At 42.9% G+C, this 6377-nt stretch overlaps 1 non-coding gene across 1 annotated transcript; it reads left to right on the forward strand.

Moving 5' to 3' along the window:
* Positions 1 to 400: 400 nt before the first annotated feature.
* On the forward strand, positions 401 to 475 carry Trnas-cga. Its single transcript has one exon. It is a non-coding gene; the product is annotated as a tRNA-Ser (tRNA).
* Positions 476 to 6377: the final 5902 nt, after the last annotated feature.

Genomic DNA, 6377 nt, shown 5'->3' on the forward strand with positions numbered 1-6377 from the left:
TTACAATTTCAGAAAAAAAAGACAGAAAGTGCTTTCCAGAATGAGATTTATCACTCTGCGGCGGAGTGTGCGCTGATATGAAACTTCCTGGCAGGTTAAAACTGTGTGCTGGACCGAGACTCGAACTCGCGACCTTTGCCTTTCGCGGGCAAGTGCTCTACCAACATTTTTTTTTTTTGTTCGTTGTTGTTCACTGTGTTCGGTCGTTGCGGACGTCACATGACATCCGGTCAAGTTCGTTTGTTGATCCTTCCACACAGTTTTTTATTACAGAGGTCAACCAGCTCTCTGACCGAAAACGCTGAGCTACCGTGCCGGCTACCAACTGAGCTACCCAAGCACGACACACGACCCGTCCTCACAGCTTGGAATTAAAAGTGTGAGGACGGGGAGTGAGTCGTGCTGGGGTAGCTCAGTTGGTAGAGCACTTGCCCGCGAAAGGCAAAGGTCCCGAGTTCGAGTCTCGGTCCGGCACAGTTTTAACCTTCCAGGACGTTTCAGAAAGTGCTGTACCAACCGAGCAGGTCAATAACTTATTGGTCCACAGCTGGCTCATATACAAGGCTTGGCATTGAACGATGGAGTTACTGAATATCCTCCTGAGGGATTTCGTGCCAAATTCGGCCATTGGCGGTTTAGATCGCCGAAATCCTGAGCTGGTTGGACGGCCCTGCCCATAATGCTCCAAATGTTCTCAACTGGGGAGCGATCCGGTGACCTTGCTGGACGAGGTAGGTTTGGCGAGCACGAAGACAACCAGCAGATGTACTCGCAGCATGCGGGCGGGCATTATCATGTTCAAATATAAGCTTAGCATGACTTGCCGTGAAGGGCATCAAGACTGTGGAGAGGGGGAGGTGTAGGTGGTTAACGATGTGGATGTAACGCTGTGCTCTAATAGTGCCGTAGATGACATCAAAATGGGTTCTGCTATGAAATGAAATGGAAGCTCAGACCATCACTCCGGCTGCATGGCAGACGACATTCAGGTTGGTATTCCACCACTGTCCGGGGTGTCTCCAGACACCGCTGGTCATCGTGGCTCATTTCGAAGCAGGACTCATCGCTGAAGACAATTTTACTCCTCTCAGTGAAATTCCAGACCCTCGTGACCAATGAAGACGTGTCTCGAGGCGCTCTGAACAGCGGTAGGCGAGGCGCTCTGAACAGCGGTAGGACACCAAACTGACTGTCACCAACCATACAGTCCGACGACAAGGAGTAATAGGTCAGGGGTGCCATTTAATTTCATAGCCAGACCCCTTTGGTGGTCGTTCGCGGCATCTAATGTTATTTTATTGCTGCCTTAGGTGTGTTCCTTGAATCTCAAATCAAAGAACCTGGCCGTTTTCCCGACATAGCTTATATGACAACCAGGGCATGATATTTTGCGGACCCCAAATTTCCCATATTCTTGCTCCTGTGTGGCAATTTACGACGCACTCGTGGTTTTATCTGTTTTCCTGGACGCAATTGTAACTCCGTTTCTCCAAAATACGTGCTCAATTCTGTCTAATGTTTCACCTATGCATTTCATGGTGGCGGTACTTGATCTTATATGACCTTGACCTACATAAGCAAATCGACGTGCATGATAGTGGTATCGTTGACCAACAACCAAAAATTCACGTTGTTGAAGAAAGTAAACGGTTGGACTTTTGCTGGACATTTACTTCACGAAACGCAAAGAACCGGATAAGCTCCTCAATGATCAAAATAAGTTAGCAAGTAACGCATATTTTAATATTTACGATGATTTATTTAGCTGAAGTAGTCACTGCTTCCTGTATAGATGCTGTAGCTGATTATAGGCAATCTTGAGAACGCGTGCCCCACTGTGCTGTCCGGGCCGCGTTTGTGCTTCCTAACATAAACACCTCGCAGCTGGAACAAGAGTACCAGCGAGCTGCAACGAGGAACTATCCTAAATTAGAATTATATTCAGAATGAGATTTTCACTCTGCAGCGGAGTGTGCGCTGATATGAAACTTCCTGACAGATTAAAACTCGAACTCGGGACCTTTGCCTTTCGCGGGCAAGTGCTCTACCAACTGAGCTACCCAAGCACGACTCACGCCCCGTCCTCACAGCTTTACTTCTGCCAGTACCTCGTCTTCTACCTTCGAAACTTTACAGAAGCTCTCCTGCAAACTTTGCAGAACTAGCATTCCTGAAAGAAAGGACATTGCGAAGACATGGCTTAACCCCAGCCTGGGGGATGTTTCCAGAATGAGATATTCACTCTGCAGCGGAGTTTGCGCTGATATGAAACTTCCTGGCAGATTAAAACTGTGTGCCAGACCGAGACTCGAACTCTGGACCTTTGCCCTTCGCGATCAAGTGGTCTACCAAATGAGCTACCCAAAAATTATATTAATACCGTCAGCTGCTGATGGGCGTTGATATGTATCAACGGGGACAGGTGAAAATGTGGGTTCCCCATCGGGACTCGAACCCAGGATCTCCTGCTTACATGGCAGACACTCCAACCACCGAGGGCACAGTGGATAGTGCGACTGCAGCGACTATCTCGCGCACACCTCCCGCGAGACCTACATTCTCACCTTGTCCGAAAGAATTGACACCATATCCATATAAGTATATAGTTCTGGCAATACCGGTCATGAGCTGCTTCTGTGCGGATGCACACATATTCCACGAACTCTTACGGGACGTGGTAAGAATTTCTTCCACGAGTAACGAGTGTGTTGGGTGGGACACTACGAATGTAGTGTGTGGAAGTACAAAGTGACAATGTAGGTCTCGCGGGAAGCGTGCGCAAGATAATCCCTGCAGTCGCACTATCCATTGTGCCCTCGGTGACTCAGATTGATAGAGCGTCTGCCATGTAAGCAGGATATCCCGGGTTCGAGTCCCGGTCGGAGCACACATTTTCACCTGTCCCCGTTGATACATATCAACTTTCGTCAGCAACTGAAGGTGTTAATATAATTCTAATTTCGTTCTAGACGGCTGCGGGTCATCAATGGTGTCTGTTCTTTCGGGCATCTTTCGGACAGACTCCATATCTATATAAGGAACTATCCTGGCCGTCCATTTCGTGTCGTCTCTCCTAACCTCCCGCGCAGTAGCTTAAACATCTAGTGGCCTGAAGTGTAGCGCTGCCGGGTGCCGAAAAATATGCCACATGGATTGCTACTCTGTCTCTTTTATTGTAAGAACCTCACTTTGTTCGAAATAGGTTTTACTGTTTTAGCAACTAGTAACTACTTTCATATTTGACGAATAAGTGATTGAAATATTATTTTAATAATTGTCATTTTTATAGGATTTACGATTGAAAATTGTTTTATAGAGGAAGTGCGTATTTGGAGTGGGGAAGGTAAAATACAGTTGGTTATATGTATATAAATCCCTGATTTATGATTTTATGTTTAGTTGACTATGCATGAACATTTGTTCATCAAATGCCGCCCATAAGTAAGACACATAAACTTGTTAATAGCAATTTACTAAGCTCACAAGTAGACCTAATCAAAATAATTGCGCTTGTTTCAGGTCTTAACTCAAGTTTTTCGGTTCTCTGTTGCAGCATCTGAAGATGGCTTTTGAAAGCCCGAAACTGATTACCATTGTATTATAGTGCTCAGAGCCATTTGAATTTTGTAGTGAAACATTTTTATCCGCAAAGCAGGAGCATGGCGACAGTGGCATCAAAACAACAACACTGCACAGATAAACTGCAGGTTTGCATAATCAATTGTGTAACTAATTCAGAAATCTGTACTTGATCAATCAATAACAATAGGCAGGGGACATTCTTTTTGTGGGTGGAGGCGGAGTGGGGGAGGAGGGGGAGTAAAATCATATAAGGAGGTCCACAAGGTTCATTATTAGGTCATATGTTGATCTAAATTTCGTAATGATCCATTTAATGCACACCTCGAGCAGAATTAGTTAATTTTGCAGAAGACACAAGTATTACAATCAATGTTAATAGATATCTACATGTACGAGATTACTCTGCTATTCACAATAAAGTGCCTGGCAGACGGTTCACTGAACCACCTTCATGCTATCTCTCTCGAACGGCACGCGGGAAAAACGAGCACTTAAATTTTTGTGGGAGCCCTGATTTCTCTTATTTTATCGCGATGATCATTTCTCCCCACTTAGGTGGGTGCCAACAGAATGTTTTCGCAATAGGAGATAAAAACTGGTGATTGAAATTTCATGAGAAGATCCCGTCACAAAGAAAAACGCCTTTGTTTTAGTGATTGCCACACCAATTCACGTATCATGTCTGTGACACTATCTCCCATCTCCCCTATTTCGCGATAATACAAAACGAGCTGACCTTCTTTGTACTTTTTCGATGTCATCCGTCAGTCCCACCTGATGCGGATCCCAGACCGCACAGCAATACTCCGGAATAGGGCGGACAAGCGTGGTGTAAACAGCCTCTTTAGTAGACCTGTTGCACCTTCTAAGTGTTCTGCCAATGAATCGCAGTCTCTGGTTTGCTCTACCCACAATATTATCTATGTGATCGTTCCAATTTAGGTTATTTGTAACTGTAATCCGTAAGTATTCAGTTAAATTTACAGCCTACAGATTTGTGCGACTTATCGCGTAATCTAAATTTAATGGATTTCTTTTAGTACTCATGTTAATAACTTCACACTTTTCCTTATTCAAGGTCAATTGCCACTTTTTGCACCATACAGATATCTAAATCATTTTGCAAGTCGTTTTGATCATTTGATGACTTTACAGGACGGTAAATGACAGCATCATTTGCAAACAATCTAAGACGGCTACTCAGATTGTCTCCTATGTCAATAGATATACAGCAAGAGAGGAAATTTCAACAATATCTTTGGAAGGTGGTTTAAAGTCTGGGCAAGAGTTGTAATAAAAGGAGACTTTTCTTAATTTTCACAATCTTAACCAAGTGGTACGGGATGCAGGTTAATTGTGTACAGATTTTACAAAGGATGTTCACGTGGTAATAATGAGTAGAGGTGGAAACAGTATTGGCAGGGACCGTGGGTATAGCACCGTGAGCGACCTGATAAAGGTAGCTTTAGCACCATGTTGAATAAATTTTTAGTCTGTTACGATTTTGAGGTATTATGATCGATCCCCGTTAAACAGTTCTGCGAGTCGGCTCCACATGGAGATAGGTATGCTGCTTCTATTAGACGCCGAGTCGAACACAGGCTTGGTTTTTGGTAATGCTATTGACATGTGGCTGGGTTCGTTGCACAATGATACTAACGGGCCTATCCATGAAGTCATTGGTGAGAGAGGAGCACCTTTTTAAGTCTAAATTTAGGTTATCAGTCGTAAAAGAACTAAATATAATTGAACATTTTGGATACAATATCATTGAAGGTAAAAAGGAAGTTAAAATAAACACAATGAATTAATCAGATGATTAAAGAAAAAAGTCAATGAATTTATAATTTCTTTAAATGAACTGCTGCCTGGAAACCATATAGATGTAATGTATGTTTGTGTATATCATTTGAGAAGAGATATAGGAACAATGAATCTGGACAGATATAACATAGCATCCACTTGCTTCAGTTCAGGTATGGAGAAAGGACTGGGAGTGATATAAATATAAAACGAAGGTAGCCATAACTTTTGCAGTAATCAGTATTTCAAAGCTTCTCCTGCAAGTGCAGATTTTCACGGAAAGACAATAATAATGGTTATAATATATATGACTCTATCTGGTAATTCTGAGTTAATTAAGAAATAAATTGATGCGTTATTCAGTTTTGTGATTCTAAAACAAAATGATGTAATATTAAGTGGAGATTTTAATTTTAATCGTTGGAGCATACTTATTCCGTAGCTACACTTGAGTCCCTAACCGTACCACACAATTTTCTGAAGGAGTTATGGAAACCAGGCGCACTACCATCGACAACATTTTTACAGTCGCATCTAGACTGCAATGTCAAAGTGTTATTCTCAGTCAAGTAGAGATTTTATAAATTAGTTCTCTTTCACGTCTAGTGGTATGACCACCCTCACGTGTAGAGAATGATTTATTTTACTCCTTTGTATTTTTGCGTATGAAGATTAATTCTTTCGTGTGTAACTTAAAATCATGCGTTCGAGTTGTTACATGGCCTTGTAACAGGTAGTGTGGTGGCTATGGAACATGTGGTTAATTTTGCACTTGATCTCTTTTGTGATCCTCAGATGCAGCTTGGTGGCTGTAGTAATAAACACCGTTTGCTGTAAATTCAATACAGAGCGAACTTTATGACTTTTTTTATTGCCATGGTGTCGGACGCCAGCTTGACTGCAATCTTCCGAGCAGGGAAGGTCTTTGGCCCATGAGACCATCGAAACTCTATAGTCATGGTATCAAATGTATAATCCGCGGCTCCCTGTAA

The sequence above is a fragment of the Schistocerca piceifrons genome, chromosome 7 (assembly GCF_021461385.2).
Source record: "Schistocerca piceifrons isolate TAMUIC-IGC-003096 chromosome 7, iqSchPice1.1, whole genome shotgun sequence".
Classification (NCBI taxonomy): domain Eukaryota; kingdom Metazoa; phylum Arthropoda; class Insecta; order Orthoptera; family Acrididae; genus Schistocerca; species Schistocerca piceifrons.